Below are 18,284 nucleotides of genomic sequence, written 5' to 3'. Positions count from 1 at the left end.
CTTCCTAAAGTGCTGAGATTACAGGCATAAGCCACCATGCCCGGCCAAGGAGAGGCATTTTTAAACTTGAGGCATTGTTTTAAATTTGAAATCAAACATTTAAAAAATAATTGACCTGTGGATCAATTATTATTATGTCTGTCCATTTGAAACACACCTGATCCTTCAGGAAGACCCAAGTTCCTGTACCACGTAGAAGCAAAGTTTGCTTCCATTGCAAGAAAAAGAATATAACTGCATCAAGTCAAATTGAAGGAGTTTCACCCCAAGTAATAAAACGCTCTCGTTAAGTATGCATGCCGTGAATCCAGGCTCTTAACCTCGTGTTAGACTTTGAGAAAAGAATGAGATGAGGTTATTCTTTTCTCAGCCAAATGTGAAGAAAGATCTCAGGAATTTCAATGAGACTAAGTTGCTTACCTAGCTGTTTTTATTTAAATGAGGATAATCATGACTATGATTACGCTTTCAGAGCTAGAATAAAGCTCTTATCTCATGAAAACAGATATTTGCAGAATTTTTCAGTCAGTTTCTTTTAATAATCCCTCCCTCACTTCTGTTGTTTTGCTTTCAGGAAACAGAACAGAAAACATAAACCCCTTCATTAAAAGTCTGTGAGAAAAGATGTAAACTTTCTAAAAGCATCTTTCCCTTCACCTATTGCACAAAAATTATTGTGATTCACTTTGACAAAACCTGCAGCTCATTCTTGAGCCAGAATCTTACTAGCATGGATTAAGTAAGAGCCTGAGTGTACATTTGATTTTGTAATAGAAATGTTCACATTCGGTTAAAAGTGTTGGGTCTCACTTAACATAAACAATCTACAAAAATGAAAAGAGGATGAAAGGAAGGAAGGAAAGAAAGAAGAAAGGAAGGCAGGAATGAGGGATGAAAGGAAGGGAGGAAGGGAGGGAGGGAGGGAAGGAGGGAAAGAAGGAAGGAAGGAAAAAGAAAGAGGGAAAGAGAGAGAGAAAGAGAAAATATATAGAAATTTAAAAAGGTAGTTATAGATACTGTAGAATAAGTGTAGAAATCAAATGCAAAATATAAGGACTATAATATATTTTCTATTTGGAATCTTTGTTAAGAGAGTAGATTTAAGGAGCTCTTGTCGCAAAAAAAAAAAAAAAAGGTAACCCGTGGGATGATAGATATGTTCATTTTCTTGATGATTAAAATCATTTCACTGTGTCGCTATATCAAAAAATCACATTCCACATCTTAAATACATACAGAAGAAATTAATTTAAAAAAGAAACCAGCTCTAACAATGAGTCTTGGGATGTTATAGTTTGTATCAGAAGAGTGCTTTAAAATTGGCAAAGCAGGATGCACGCTTTACCTTGTTGGAACCTTTCAATAAACAGGGAGAAATCATTATTTATTCTCTATTTATTTATTTAGATGGAATTTTGCTCTTGTTGCCCAGGCTTGAGTGCAATGGTGTGATCTCAGCTCACTGCAATTTCCACCTCCCAAGTTCAAGTGATTCTCCGGCTTCAGACTCCTGAGTAGCTGGGATTACAGGCACACGCCACCATGCCCAGCTAATTTTCTATTTTTAGTAGAGACGGGGTTTCTCCATGTTGGTCAGGCTGGTCTCGAACTCCGGACCTCAGGTGATCCGCCCGCCTTGGCCTCTCAAAGTGCTGGGGTTACAGGCATGGGCCACCACACCCTAGTAGAGACGGGGTTTCTCCGTGTCGGTCAGGCTGGTCTCGAACTCCAGACCTCAGGTGATCTGCCCGCCTTGGCCTGCCAAAGTGCTGGGGTTACAGGCATGAGGCACTTCTTCCGAACTCGCTCCACCTTCTATGATTTGATTGTGTCTCCTGCGTTTCACGTGATGAGAAATTTAGGCTTAAAAAAGAGCCAAGCCTCCCCCCAGGGTTGCAGAACCTGTCCGACACAATATGCCCTTCGGGAAAAACAGGGAGTGCTGCGGTGCACAGGAATTATTACTGCTGGCACGTTTATGTGTTTAGCGAACCCATAGAGGCAGTAACCATTATGCCACTTTGCTCAAGTTGTGAGAATTAAAGAAACAGTTTGTTTGTTTTTTGAGACAGAGTCTCACTCTGCAGCCCAGGCTGGAGTGCAGTGGTGGAATCCCGGCTCACTGCAACCTCCGCCTCCTGGGTTCAAGCGATTCTCCTGCCTCAGCCTCCCGAGTAGCTAAGACCGCAGGTGCCCATGCCACGCCCGGATAACTTTTGCACTTTTACTAGAGACGGGGTTTCACCACGTTAGCCAGGATGGTCTCGATGTCTTGACCTTGTGATCCGCCCGCCTCAGCCTCCCAAAGTGCTGTTATTACAGTCGTGAGCCACCGCGCCCGGCCTCACTCCACCTTCTGTGGATTGATTGTGCCTCCCACATTTCATGTGTTGGAAACTTCTTTCTCACATTAATATGTCGTAGTATTTGGAGTGCTGCCTTAGAAGAGAGTTAGAATTAGATAACATTGCCAAAAGAAGCCCACAGGGACAGAGATGGTGGCATTAACGGGCCTCCACTACGTTGTAACGAAGCAAGACGCCGTCATCCGACGCTGACATCATGGCTTTTGGACTTTCCAGCCCGCAGAACTTACAGAAATAAACTTCTTTTGTGGATTACCAGACTGTGTCATTCTGTTGTAGCAACAAAAAATGGACTAAGATGCCTCCTGAACTCAGCCTGGTCTCACTGCGATCTCCACCTCCTGGGTTCAAGCGATTCTCCTGCGTCGGCCTGCTGAGCAGCTGCAATTACAGACATGTGCCACCATGCCCAGCTAATTATTGTTTTTTTAGTAGAGACGGGGTGTCACCATGTTGGTCAGGCTGGTCTCCAACTCCTGACCTCGTGATCCACCTGCCTTGCGCTCCCAAAGTGCTGGGATAACAGGAAGGAGCCACCACGCTGGGCCAGGAGTGGATTTCAAAAACATTGTGTTTACTGAAAATAAGATCAGAGTGAAATATTTAACAAGAAGCTATTCACATGAATCAACTTCTGTTTACTTCAGAACACGCCATCCCTGGCCTCCCAAAGAACATACACAGACAGCATTTTTCTTTCTCGGAAGTCTCTCTGCTCTAAAGCTCGTTCTGCCTCTGGGAGTCAGTTGGACCTCACAAGCGTTTATGCAGTGACCTTTTTCACTGTTGAGAATCTTTGCTTTCCAGTCGGTCTGGACAGAGGTGGCATTTCAACACCAGCCTGCGACAACGCCGGGCCAGGCCTGATTCTTCTCTGTCTCAGTGGGCAACAGACTGGCCCCTGAGGATACATGAACACAGCTGGATGGAAGAGCTCCAGAGCCTCAGTGCAGATTCCCAGTCCGTCCGTCTGTCTGTTGATAGATACACAACAGTGCCTCTAGATGGGCAAAGAGAGGCTTCTGCTGGGGCCAATTCCACCATCTGCATGAATAGCCACTCCATCACCACCAGTGGGGAGCATCAGTATAATTGTAGAATGAATACTAGAAGCCTGAAAGGAGGAAGGGAGGAAGGAAAGGAGAGAGGGATGGACGGAGTGAGGGAGGGATAGAAGGAGGGAGGGAGAACTTGCCCCATGCCCCTAGAAGGTCATATCTAGTCTCTCTGAGACTTGACCCATGTACCTGGAAACTCACACCTGGCTTCCACAAGACTTAACCTATGTACCTGGAAGGTCACACATGTTCTCTTCAGAACTTACACCGTGCCCCTAGAAGGTCACACCTGGTCTCCACAGGACTTACCCCATGCCCCTAGAAGGTCACACCTGGTGTCCCCGGGACTTGCCCCATGCCCCTAGAAGGTCACACCTGGTCTCCCCAGGACTTACCCCATGCCCCTAGAAGGTCACACCTGGTCTCCCCAGGACTTGCCCCACTCCCCTAGAAGGTCACACCTGGTCTCCCCAGGACTTACCCCACGCCCCTAGAAGGTCACACCTGGTCTCCCCAGGACTTGCCCCATGCCCCTAGAAGGTCACACCTGGCCTCCCCAGGACTTGTCCCATGCTGCGAGAAGGTCACACCTGGCCTACCCAGGACTTGCCCCACGCCCCTAGAAGGTCACACCTGGTCTCCCCAGGACTTGCCCCATGCCCCTAGAAGGTCACACCTGGCCTCCCCAGGACTTGCCCCATGCCCCTAGAAGGTCACACCTGGTCTCCCCAGGACTTACCCCACGCCCCTAGAAGGTCACACCTGGTCTCCCCAGGACTTGCCCCATGCCCCTAGAAGGTCACACCTGGCCTCCCCAGGACTTGTCCCATGCTGCGAGAAGGTCACACCTGGCCTACCCAGGACTTGCCCCACGCCCCTAGAAGGTCACACCTGGTCTCCCCAGGACTTACCCCATGCCCCGAGAAGGTCACACCTGGCCTCCCCAGGACTTGCCCCACGCCCCTAGAAGGTCACACCTGGTCTCCCCAGGACTTACCCCACGCCCCTAGAAGGTCACACCTGGCCTCCCCAGGACTTGCCCCATGCCCCTAGAAGGTCACACCTGGCCTCCCCAGGACTTGTCCCATGCTGCGAGAAGGTCACACCTGGCCTCCCCAGGACTTGCCCCACGCCCCTAGAAGGTCACACTTGGTCTCCCCGGCACTCACCCCATGCACTGGAGCAACACACCTGCTCCCCGCAGGACCTGCCTTATGCACCTTCCCCCTGTAATATCCCATAACTGCGAATTTAACAGGTTTTCTGGGTTCTATTGATCCTTCTAGTGAGTTAGGAAGGCTGAGAGGATCTTAAAGACCCCTTAAGCCTACAGCACAGCTTTCAATACAAACGGAGGTTCTGCAGACTTACACTCTCTTTTTTTTTTCTGTTGTTTTTGTTTGTTTTATTGTTTTTGTTTTTGTATGAGATGGAGTCTTGCTCTGTCGTCAGGCTGGAGTGCAGTGTTGCAATCTCAGCTCACCGTAACCTCCGCCTCCCAGATTGAAGCGATTCCCCTGCCTCAGCCTCCTGAGTAGCTGGGATTACAGGCACCCACCACCACGCCTGGCTAATTATTTTTATTTTAGCAGAGACGGGGTTTCAGCATCTTGATCAGGCTGGTCTTGAACTCCTGACCTCAAGTGATCCACCCACCTCGGCCTCCCAAAGTGCTGGGATTGCAGGCGTCAGCCACCACGCCTGCCTGTTTTTGTGGCTTATGAAGACAGGGGTAAAGTCCTTGTATGTTGAAAGTCGCCAGAGAGACGAACTGTATAAAGGAGAACGGTGAATTATTACAAACCAAAAAAACTTTTTTTTTTTTTTTTTTTTTTTTGAGGCGGAGTTTCGCTCTTGTTACCCAGGCTGGAGTGCGATGGCGCGATCTCGGCTCACCGCAACCTCCGCCTCCTGGGTTCAGGCAATTCTCCTGCCTCAGCCTCCCGAGTAGCTGGGATTACAGGCACGCACCACCATGCCCGACTAATTTTTTGTATTTTTAGTAGAGACGGGGTTTCACCATGTTGACCGGGATGGTCTCGATCTCTTGACCTCGTGATTCACCCGCCTCGGCCTCCCAAAGTGCTGGGATTACAGGCGTGCCAAAAAAACTTTTATGAAACGTAATCAGCCATCTACAGTGTGTGGACTTTCTCTGAATTTTTATTTAAAGAAAGCAACCACAGAAAGTTATTTCTAAGATGGAGGAAAATTTGAACACATACTGATGAGTAGGCAATATTAAAAGCATTTTGGGGCAGGGCATGGTGGCTCACGCCTGTAGTCCCAGCAATTTGGGAGGCTGAGGAAGGTGGATCACTTGAGGTCATAAGTTTGAGACCAGCCTGGCCAACATGCTGAAACCCCATCTCTATTAAAAATACAAAACTTAGCCAGGCATGGTGGCACACACATGCAGTCCTAGGTACTTGGGACATTTTGAGAAAGGAGAATCACTTGAACCCAGGAGGCAGAGATTGCAGCGAGCAAAGATGGCACCATTGTACTCCAGCTTGGGTAACAAGAGTAAAATTTTGTCTCAAGAAAAAAAAAGCATTGTTACAATTATAAGCTGCACTAATAGCATCGGGAATATGAAAAAAAAAGTCTGATCAGTTTTAAAAAATGCTGTAGAATTGGAAGGTAGAATAATAATAATGTCTAGGATTTTCTTTCAAATACCCTCATGAAATAAAAGACCTTGACAGCCTGAGTGAGAGATGCATTAGGGTTCATTAAACTATTTTTTAAGAAAACACAATTCAAGCTCTTGGTACACAATCTCCATCTGAAAGCAAAAAAAAAAAAAAAAAAAAAATGCTTCTCCATTTTTAGAAACCAGTTTGTAGATAAGTATGCATGATCTTAGCTTATGTACTTTAATGCTCCTTAATAAGATTTTAAATCGTGCCACTGGAGAAATTGTATTTCATCACTTAGAAAATATCTACTCTAATCTGTAAAAGGAGAATAAATTGCTTCAGCAAACAGACATACACAGAGAGAGAACTCTCAATGAATCAGAGAATAAATTGCTTTAGCAAAGAGACACACACACAGAGAAAACCCTCAATGAATCAGACAGCCCTATCATCGATGTAAATACGCCATCAATGACAGATGCATTAGGCTTCATTTGATTATGTTAAGAATGTCTCATGCATTTCCTATTCTGTAATACTGCATGATCTTCTAAGGTATAGCTGCAGTCCACCCTGCCACACTTAAAAATTCTTTCCATCAATAACACGGGCACCACTATGGGGTTAGAAATTAAATCGTAAAGCATGATGCTCTTCGCCAGGTTTTTGTAATGACTTTTTTAAAATTGCACTTTAGGTTCTGGGGTACATGTGCAGATCACGCAGGATTGTTGCATAGGTACACACATGGCAAGGTGCTTTGCCGCCTCCATCCCCCCTGTCACCTATATCTGGCATTTCTCCCCATGCTATCTCTCCCCAACCTCCCCAACCCCACTGTCCCTCCCCTAGTCCCCCCGCAGACCTCAGTTTGTGATGCTCCCCTCCCTGTGTCCATGTGTTCTCACTGTTCAACACCCGTCTATGAGTGAGAACATGCGGTGTTTGATTTCGTGTTCTTCTGTCAGTTTGCTGAGAATGATGATTTCCAGATTCATCCATATCCCTACAAAGGACATGAACACATCCTTTTTCATGGCTGCAAGTATTGTATGTCGATGTGCCGTATTTTCTTTGTCCAGTCTATCACTGATGGGCATTTCAACTACAAGAAATCAAAGCCAAGCAGGCTGTTTCACACCTGTAGTCCTAGAGTTTTGAGATTCCAAGACAGAAGGGTTACTTGAGTCAAAAAGTTCAATACCAGCCTGCACAACATAGCAAGACCCCTTCTCTATTGAAAAAAAAAAAAAAATACAAATACTAGACCAGGTGCAGTGGCTCATACCCATAATCCCAGCACTTTGAGAGGCACAAGTGGGTGGATTATTTGAGGCCGGGGGTTCAAGACCAGGCTGTCCAACATGGTGAGACCTCGTCTGTATTAAAAATTCAAAAGTTAGATGGGTGTGGTGGCTCATGCCTGTAATGCCAGCTGCTCAGGAGGCTGACGCAGGAGAATCGTTTGAACCCAAGAGGCAGAGGTTGCAGTGAGCCGAGATCACGCCACTGCGCTCCAGCCTGGGCAACAGAGCAAGACTCTGTCTCCAAAAATAAATAAATAGATAAATAAAAATTTTAAAATAGAAAAATTAGGCCAGATGCAGTGGCTCACACCTGTAATCCCAGAACTTTGGGAGGCCAAGGCGGGTGGATCACCAGGTCAGGAGTTTGAGACCAGCCTGGCCAACACGGTGAAGGCCCATCTCTACTAAAATTACAAAAAATTAGCCAGGTGTGGTGGTGGGCGCCTGTAATCCCAGCTACTTGGGAGGCTGAGGCAGGAGAATCGCTTGAACTTGGGAGGCAGAGGTTGCAGTGAGCCGAGATCACGCCACTGCATTCCTGCCTGGGTGACAGAGCAAGACTTCATCTCAAAAAATAAAATAATAGGCAGGGCTCGGTGGCTCACGCCTGTAATCCCAGCACTTTGGGAGGCCAAGGGGGGTGGATCATAAGGTCCAGAGATCGAGACCATCCTGGCCAACATGGTGAAACCCCGTCTCTACTAAAAATACAAAAAATAGCCAGGCATGGTGGCATGAGCCTGTGGTCCCAGCTACTCAGGAGGCTGAGGCGGAAGAATCGCTTGAATCCAGGAGGCGGAGGTTGCAGTGAGCCAAGATTGAGCCACTGCACTCCAGCCTGGGTGACAGAGCAAGACTCCGTCTGAAAAAGAATAAATAAATAAAATAAAGTAATAAAAATAGAAGAATTAGGCCAGGTGCTGTGGCTCATGCCTTTAATCCCAATACTTTGGGAGGCCAGGGCCGGTGGATCACCTGAGGTCAGGAGTTCAAGACCCCCTGGCCAACATGGTGAAACCCCGTCTCTACTAAAAATACAAAATATTAGCTGGATGCGGTGGCAGGTGCCTGAAATTCCAGCTACTCAGGAGGCTGAGGCAGGACAATCTCTTGAACCCGGGAGGCAGAAGTTGCAGGGAGCTGAGATCACGCCACTGCATTCCAGCCTGGGCAACAGAGCAAGACTTCATCTCAAAATAATAAAATAAAATAAAATAGAAACATTAGCCAGTTGTGTTCGTATGTACCTGTAGTCAGAGCTATTTGGGAGGCTGACATGGGAGGATTGCTCCGGCCAGGAGGTCGAGCCTGCGGTGAGCCATGATGGCACCACTGCACTGCAGCCTGGGCAACAGACTGAGACCTCCCCTCTAAAAGTAAAAACAAACGAATAACAGATGAATGAATCGGCCTGGCGTGATAGCTCACACCTGTCGTCCCAGCACTTTGGGAGGCCGAGGCGGGCGGATCAACTGAGGTCCGAAGTTCGAGATCAGCTTGGTCAACATGGAGAAATCCCGCCTCTAATTTTAAAAAATGCAAAAATTAGCCAGACGTGGTGGCGGGCACCTGTAATCCCAGGTACTCGGGAGGCTGAGGCAGGAGAATCGCTTGAACCCCGGAACTGAAGGTTGCAGTGAGCAGAGATCACGCTACCGCACTCCAGCCTGGGCGACAGAGCGAGACTCTGTCTCAGAACAAACAAATGTTCTCAGCAACTTTTTTATCTATTTATTTATTATTTAATAGATTATATTATTATTTAATAAATAATTAATTTAATAAAATAATTATTTTCATAATTAATAATTATTTATTTGTTATCAATAAATACTAATAAATAAATGAAATGAATAAAACATAATAAGAAGAAGTCATACTGTGAGTACAAGCACAGGCAACCCCGACATAGAATGGTGCTAGAAAGAAAGAAGCCCTTCTGGGGTGCAGTGACTCTGGAGGTGTTTGATTATTGATTGACTCATCATGCGTTGATTCTTATTTTTAGAGATGGGGTCTCACTGTGTTGTCCAGTCTCACTGTGTTGTCCAGTCTCACTGTGTTGTCCAGTGCAAGGAAGTGGAGCTGGGACTGATGATACTCAGAGCATCACATCAAGGGTGTGGTGTGGAGGCACAGGACCTATCCTCCTCCACGGAGCCACGCGTGTGAGGTGCTCCCAGCCTCCTCCCTGCCTCCTGGAGGGCTGGGACGTGATCCCCGTAGCCTCACTGGGGAGGCGTGAATGTCAAACGCCTACCGCACTCAGATGCCCATGACGGCCCTGCTCGTCTGCCTCCTTTTCCCTCCCGGCCTCCCATCACAGATGCTCCTTGGCTGGGTTCTCCGTTCCCATGGTTACTGCCTCTGCCAGGGATGCACCCAAAGGTGGCGGACGCTGTCAGAACAGCTGCTCAAAGCTCGTCGTCCAGAGCCAGAGCACAGGCGAACCGGGGACCCCAGGACACCTGGGAGTTGGCCACTGGAAGACAGATTAAGCCGACTGGGAGGAGGCCAGGGTGTCTTAGAGACAGCCGACTCCTGGTGTTGAAAGAGGACATCATCCCTCTCCTCTGACTGTCTTCTGTTAGGAAACAGGGCAGGGGACATAAAATAGCACAAAATTGAAAACAGTCATCAGGCAAGAGGCTGACTCTCCCGCCGACCACAGCGGGGCCCAAGGACTGAGAAATGCCCCCTCCCCTGCACATCACTGTAAGGTCAGATGTCCAGCCACTGGGCAGAAACACACTTTTCCCTCTGTTCCTTCTTGGGCGGTATGTCTTTAGAAAGAAAACTGCTTTTCGGGGAGCTTGGCAGTTTTTGTACACGAGCCGATCCATGCTCTGCCGTGAGCTGAATAGAAGTCTCTTTCTTCCTCACTCTGGTGTCTGAGGGGTTCTGTCAGAGGTCTGTCCTCCAATGACGTCACGCGGGAGAATCACAACAGCACGCGGGGTGGTTCCATCTGTCCTGTTCTACCACCCGGCCTTACCTGTCAGGTGGGTGAGAGGCACTTGACTCTGGGCAAAACAGCAAGACCTCTGTTTTTGTTTGTATGTTTGTTTTTTTCTTAAGATGGAGTCTTGCTCTGTCAGCCAGGCTGGAGTGCAATGGCGTGATCTCAGCTCACTGCAACCTCCACCTCCCAGGTTCAAGTGATTCTCCTGCCTCAGCCTCCTGAGTAGCTGAGATTACAGACATGCACCACCATGCCTGGCTGATTTTTTTTTTTTTTTTTTTAGTAGAGACAGGGTTTCACCATGTTGGTCAGGCTAGTCTCGAACTCCTGACTTCGTGATCCTCCCGCCTCAGTCTCCCAAACTGCTGGGATTTCTTTTAAGTGGATTATATTATTCCGTAATACTCCTATTATATGAGTGGATTATATTACTCCAAAACACTTCTATTTTTTACGGATTTAAGACACAGTACAACATGAACGTAGGTCCTATGCAATGATTGAAATACTGCTACGTTGAGAACATTGAGAAGCAGCTGGTTAATGAATGCTGTCAATTCAAAGCAGATTGAGAAGCTGAAATGTTGGGAAATCTTACAATTTTTGTAAAACAGAAAATTGATGACCTTTTCCCCATAGTTGACAGCAATATTAGCTGCACAATATTATCAGGAAGAAATTGGGTGGGTGCGGTGGCTCACGCCTGTAATCCCAGCACTTTGGGAGGCCGAGAGGGGTGGATCACCGGAGGTCAGGAGTTCAAGACCAGCCTGACCAACATGGAAAAAACCCATCTCTTCTAAAAATACCAAAAAAAAAAAAATTAGCTGGGTGTGGTGGGACATGCCTGTAATCCCAGCTACTGAGGAGGCTGAGGCAGGAGAATCACTTGAACCCAGGAGGTGGAGGTTGCAGTGAGCCGAGATCCCTCCACGGCACTCCAGCCTGGGCGACAGAACGAGACTCCATCTCAAAACTAAAAATAAAAAAGAAATTACAATGCTCAAATAAACTTTTCTAAAGTTGGAAAAATAAATAAATTACAGTCAGCTGTGCTACAGAAAAAACTGAATTACCTTTCCAGCGCGTGTATGAACGAACAAAGAGCTTGCCACTGGAAGCTGTGGTGGAAACAGGATTGTGTCTGACAGTCAATTAATAAAAATGTTACTTCCCTGAATCCTGTGTTGTTCGGGCTGCTTGTCTGTGCAATTTGTTATCGTTTTATTCTAAACAAAAGTTCGCTTTTGTGTCTAAATGTGTATGCGTAATTTTTTATTCTTTTATTTAAAACACCCTCAAATTACGTAAGTATCTTGTTCCAGACACTGTACCTTTTCTCAGTCCTGTGTGTCTAGAATACAGTGAAGACTATCTTTACTCTTAGAAAAGACCCCACACTCTCCCAGAGAGGAGATTTTCCTATATTTATTGTATTAATCTTACTATAGTGTTGAGCTGTGTAGCTGCTATATAGTATACATGAATAAATATATGTTGAAAAAAAAAAAAAAGAAAAAGAAATCCCCCTAACTGGGGTGAGCAAGGTGGCTCACGTATGTAATCCCAACAGTTTGGGAGGCCAAGGTGGGCAGATCACCTGAGGTCAGGCATTTGAGACCAGCCTGGCCAACACAGTGAAACCCCATCTCTACTAAAAATACAGAAGTTAGCTGGGTATGGTGGTGCACACCTGTAGTTACAGCTCCTCGGGAGGCTGAGACACAAGAATGGCTTGAACTCAGGATGTAGAGATTGTAGTGATTTGAGACGGCAGCACTGCACTCCAACCTCGGCGACAGGCTAAGACTCTGTCTCAAAAATTAAAAAAGAAAGAAAGAAAGAAATTCCCGTACCTTTTGAATCCTGAGAAGTGATTTCTGTAAAGAACAGCCTTTCTCTTATGACTTAGAGAAGATGGCTGCCTTCCTCTTGATCTCCAGAGCAAGGAGAGACCACACTCTCCAAATTCATTCTTTTTTTTTTTGCAGGGGGGTCCAGAGTTGACGGCTTGTTGCCCAGGCTGGAGTGCAGTTGCACAATCTCAGGTCACTGCAACCTCTGCCTCCAGGATTCAAGCAACTCTCCTGCCTCAGCGTCCTGAGTAGCTGGGATTACAGGTGCGCGCCACCATGCCCAGCTAATTTTTTTGTATTTTTAGTAGAGACGGGGTTTCACCATGTCTGGTGACCAGGATGGTCTCAATCTCTTGACCTCGTGATCCGCCCGCCTCAGCCTCTCAAAGTGCTGGGATTCTTCTTCTGTTCAGACCTCTCTGTGTGTGTGTGTGTGTGTGTGTGTGTGTGTGTGTGTGTGTGATCTGTCTGTCTCTCTCAAGTATCTGTTCTGCTGTCTCCTCTCTTCTGTCCATTAAACTTTTCATTCCCTAATCGCCCCACATCTGTCTGTGTCCCCAAATCTTTCTCGGCAGACACGACGAACCCAGAGTATATACTGCAGACATTGAGGCTGTTTCAACGTCACATGACTTACTAGAAAAAGCGAGTGTATCTAATAGTCAGCACTCTTTAAAGAGGTTTCTTCTGAACCAGTATGAGTGACTGCAGTCCTGAGTTACATGATGTCAAGAAATCCTGAGGAACTGTCTTCAGGAGGTCTGGTTACATTTCTGTTTGTATTTCTTTATTTTTATTTTTTTATTAAGACAGAGTCTCGCTCTGTCACCCAGGCTGGAATGCAGTGGTGTGATCTTAGCTCACAGCAACCTCCGCCTCCCGGGTTCAAGCGATTCTTCTGCCTCAGCCTCCTGAGTAGCTGAGATTACAGGCGTGCACCACCGTGCCTGGCTAACTGTATTTTTCGTAGAGATGGAGTTTCTCCACATTGGCCAGGCTGGTCTTGAACTCCTGACCTCAGGTGACCCGCCCACCTCAGCCACCCAAAGTGCTAGGATTACAGCCGTGAGCCAACATGCCTAGCCACTTTAAACCTTTTTAAATGTTATCTGGGCAATTAATGTTCAATATGTCATCACTGGAAAGACTGGAATGAAAGTATCACTACAGCAAATTATGTGTGTCCACCTCACACCCATTCCAATTGTCCTCTATTCTCCTGGTAACCTCTGGTAATAGTTTTTGGTTCCTTCTTCCTGCCAGTTACCTCAATATTTTAATCAATGCAGCTATTTTTTTTTTTTTTGTAGTAGAATCATAAAAGAAAGTGTTGTACCCCTTGCCTTTTCTCCCTTCATGACTTGTCCTGGTGGGTATTTCTGGGTCAGTTCCTCTTTGATTTTTGCACAGCCTGCATTGCATAATTGACCAGAGCTCATTTCACTGCGAGAGCATCTGTTTTCTTTCACTGCTCTTTGTTTGTTTTTTGATGTCTATGGAGAGAGAATCCACTACTGCCTGAATGCTGCTGGGAGGCTTTGCTCCTTGTCAGAGAGATCCAGGGAGACAGATATTTGTCTTCGTTCCATTGCCATGAAGATGTGAGGCTGTACTTTATGTCTGACCTGAAAGATGTCTCATCAGAGACCTTGAATTCTGAGGATAGGATGTAAGAAAACAGAAAAACAAAAAGTTCAGAAATTCTTCATGATGGAAGCGAAAGCCCCTTCAACACAGGAACCTGGGGACTCGAGGTAATTCAACAATGCTGTGTCCTACCCAGGCTGTGTTTAACTGGGGCATGGCGGGTGTATACGTAATGTGTACACGTGGAGTTCTTATCTTAACCTTCATGGGGTTCTGCCCGTATTTCCCTAGTCTTCTCATCCTTTCTCTGACCTGCTTGATGTCTATTAAATTTCTTCGATCAACTAGAATCTATTCATTCCCAGTGATTTGCAAATAAATACGTTTTCACAGCCAGTTCCCTTTACACAGACTTTGTGCACCTGTGTGCTGTAGGGTACACTCTTACACCTTGAATTACCGGTTCAATGGATTGGTGCATTTTTAATCTCTCCAAATCATTTGTAAATTGCCCATCTAGAGCTGATGTTATCAGTTTACATCCGTAACAGATAATCCTTTTGCCCTATGCTCTGAAACCTGTCAGTATTATCAATTTTCTTTGTATGTTTGCCAAACTTATTTGCAAGTATGGCCTCTTTTTGGGGAGGGAGGTGATGGAGTCTATCTCCGTTGCCCAGGCTGGAGTGCAATGGTGCGATCTCGGCTCACTACAACCTCCACCTTCCGGTTTAAGCAATTCTCCTGCCTCGGCCTCCCGTGTATCTGGGACTACAGGTGCCCACCACCAAGCCCGGATAATTTTTGTGTTTTTAGTAGAGATGGAGTTTCACCATGTTGGCCAGGATGCTCTCGAACTCCTGACCTTGTGATCTGCCCGCCTCAGCCTCCCACAGTGTTGGGATTACAGGCATGAGCCACCACGCCCAGCGTTTTTTTTAATGATGTGTTTCTTTGATTAGGTGGCATGTTCGTTATCTTTGCACAAATGCCCTGAGCATTTGCAATTATTCGATAAAGTGCATGTTGCTGAGGTCAGATGTATAGGAAAACGTAATTTCTCAGTAAAAGACTAAAAAGAAGGTTATATTTTAAAGAGAAAAAAAAATGCTGCCGTGTAGGAGACCTGAGAAAACGTCTCAGGTCTCAGACATTGGGGGTTTCATTGACTGTTTCCTCTGCTGCTCTGAAATCCGCCAGAACACTGTCCACAGACACCACATGTGCACGGCTGCCGCAGCCCCCCAGGACCGACTCTGCGGGGATACTGAGGCAGACCCATCCCTGGGAGCAGCAGCATCAGTTCTAACTTTGGATCTGAGATCCCTGGCAGCCGTGCCAACCAGCTCTGCCAGCAGCATTGCAGCCTTAGTTCTGTCTGTCTCTCGTCTCCTTGACTTCCTTCAGCATGATCAGAGCCGTGCTAGGGTCAGAGCTGTATACACCATGTATGTACCCACCACGCCCTGGTTACACACAGCCCAGTTAGGACACAGCTTTGCCGAATTACCTCTAGACCCAGGCTCCTGTGTTGAAGGACTCTTGCTTCCATCACGAGTGATTACTGAAGGTTGTCTGTTTTCTTACATCTTTTCCCCAGGTACAGTCAGATCTGCAGGATGGTCAGAGCTGCATGATGGTCAGAGCTGAAGCATGATCAGATCTGTGCTATGGTCAGATCTGCAGGATGGTCAGAGCTGCAGGATGGTCAGAGCTGAAGCATGATCAGATCTATGCTGTGGTCAGATCTGCAGGATGGTCAGAGCTGCAGGATGCTCAGAGCTGAAGCACGATCAGATCTGTGCTGTGGTCAGAGCTGCAGGATGGTCAGAGCTGAAGCATGATCAGATCTATGCTGCGGTCAGAGCTGCAGGATGGTCAGAGCTGAAGCATGATCAAATCTGTGCTATGGTCAGAGCTGCAGGACGGTTAGATCTGCAGGATGGTCAGAGCTGCAGGATGGTCAGAACAGAAGCATGATTGGATCTATGGCATGGCCAGAGCTGCAGGATGATTACAGCTGAAGTACAGCCAGGTGTACCGTAGGGTCAGAGATGCAGCATGGTCAGAGCTGTGGTATGGTGAGAGCTGAGATATGCTCAGAGTTGCAGTGTGGTCAGAGCTGTGCTATGCTCAGAGCTGTCGTATCATCACAGCTGCAGTGTAGTGAGATCTACAGTATAATCAGAGCTGTGGTATAGTCAAGCCTGTGCTATGGTGAGAGCTGTGCTATGGTCAGAGCTGTCATATAATCACAGCTGCAGTATAGTGAGCTCTACAGTATAGTCAGAGCTGTGGTATAATCAGACCTCTGCTATGATCAGAGCTGTCGTATAATCACAGCTGCAGTGTAGTGAGCTCTACAGTATAGTCAGAGTTGCCGTATGGAGTTGGAGGCTGCAGTGAGCTATGATTGCACCACTGTACTCCAGCCTGGGTGATGGAGCAGCACCCCTTCTCAAAATAATATGAATAATAATAATAATTCAGTTTTGCATTTTTTTCTAACAAATATAAACTAGCGCTAATTGATAATGACTCTCACCCGTCCGTTTCTCTCCTATTAACTAGCTAAGTTCAGCTGCCAACTGCAGTATCCAGTCATGTGGAAAATGCCGTCTGTACTGAGATGAGGCATCTCATCTAGATGAAAAGTCTCAGTAGAGCGTGAGGACTTTGAGACGTTTGTTGAGATAAATCAAACCAAAGTTTCACAGCTCTGAGTGTCTACTAAACCATCTAAATTTAATTCAACATAAGCAGACGTTCCTTACAAGATGCAGCTCCTCGACCTTGGACTTCCCAGCCTCCAGAACTCTCATAAATATATTTCTTTTCTTCATAAATTACCAAGTCTTAGGTATTTGGTCATAGCAGCAAAAAACAGACTAAGATACTAAGTGTTGGTCAGAATATGGTTTGTCCTTACCAAAACTCATCTTAAAGCTTGGTCCCCAAGGTAACAATGTTTAGACAAGACTCTGCATTCATGAATGGATCAATCCCTTCATGAATTAATCAATGAATGGGTTATCAAATGTGTGGATTAGTTACCACAAAAGCAGGTCTACGATAAAAAGCCAAGTTGCTTCTCTCTCAGGAGCCTCTGTGCCATGGGATGCCTGTCCAGTCTCAAAAGTCTGCAGAGGGAGTCCCCATTAGCAAGAGGGTCCCCACCAGATGCCACTCCTCGACCTTGGGCTTCCCAGCCTCCAGAACTGTCACAAATATATTTCTTTTCTTTTCTTTAAAATTTATTTATTATACTTTAAGTTCTGGGGTCCATGTGCAGATCCTGTAGGTCTGTTACATAGGTATACACATGCCATGCTGGTTTGCTGCATCCGTCACCCCGTCATCTACATTAGGTATTTCTCCTAATGCTCTCCCTCCCCAATCCCTCCACCCCCTGCTATTCCTCCCCTAGCCCCCCACCCCCCAACAGGCCCCAGTGTGTGATGTTCTCCTCCCTGTATCCGTATTTCTTTTCTTTATAAATCACCACGTCTTAGGCATTCAGTCACAGCAACAAAAAACAGACTAAGATAGTAAGTGTTATCTGCCACGGTGAATTTCACGTTACATGCACTCTTTCTTGCTTCTGCGAGATGGCCTCATTTGTCTATACCCATCAACATCTATTATCTCAGTTTCTGTCAGAACACAGGTCATGCAGGGAAGGAGGGAGGATCTTAGGTTTCTAGAGAGTGACCTTGAGCAAAGATTTCTGCCCTCTTCAAGCTTCTCATAAGTTTAGTGGCGATCTGGATGAACAGTGATTATCTCAGCTGGGAGAGGTGGCTCAAGCCTGTAATCCCAGCAGTTTGGGAGGCTGAGTTGGGCGGATCACAAGGTCAGGAGTTCGAGACCATCCTGATCAACATGGTGAAAGCCCATCTCTACTAAAAATACAAAAATAAGCCCGCATGTGGTGGCACGCTCCTGTAGTGCCAGCTACTTGGGAGGCTGAGGCAGGAGAATCGCTTGAACCCCGGAAGCGGAGGTTGCAGTGAGCTGAGATAGTGGCACTGCACTGCAGCCAGGGCGACAGAGTGAGACTCTGTCTCAAAAAAAGAATCCTCTGTAGAAGATTCTGTGCACTGCCGTGTTACTCGCCCTAGCTGGATTTCTGCCACCAGTCACTCCCTCTTTTTACCAAGTTTACAGCACCCTTTTCAAAACAGCCCTCCACACCACGGCGCATTAATTTCACCCTAGCATAGAAACCCCCTAGAAATAGCAAGACATTCTCCACAAACACTATGAACGAGAACATTCCCAGATACATTACTGACCCTGTCTGCAAATGGAAAACTTCTCAAATGCCCGTCAGCAGCAGAGCAGATAAATACATCGCCATGTGTTCACAGGAGAAAACACTAAACGTCACTGACAACGAAACAGCGATGATGATACGCTATGCTATGGATGAATCTCACAAACAGCACATCAGGCAGAAAAAGCCGAATGATACCCTCCACCTTCAAAAGCTCATACTCCATGATG

The sequence above is a fragment of the Aotus nancymaae genome, unplaced genomic scaffold (assembly GCF_030222135.1).
Source record: "Aotus nancymaae isolate 86718 unplaced genomic scaffold, 86718_ANA_hifiasm-v0.15.2.pri h1tg000111l, whole genome shotgun sequence".
Classification (NCBI taxonomy): domain Eukaryota; kingdom Metazoa; phylum Chordata; class Mammalia; order Primates; family Aotidae; genus Aotus; species Aotus nancymaae.
The sequence above is the reverse complement of the archived record's forward strand: the minus strand, read 5'-3'. Positions refer to the sequence as shown.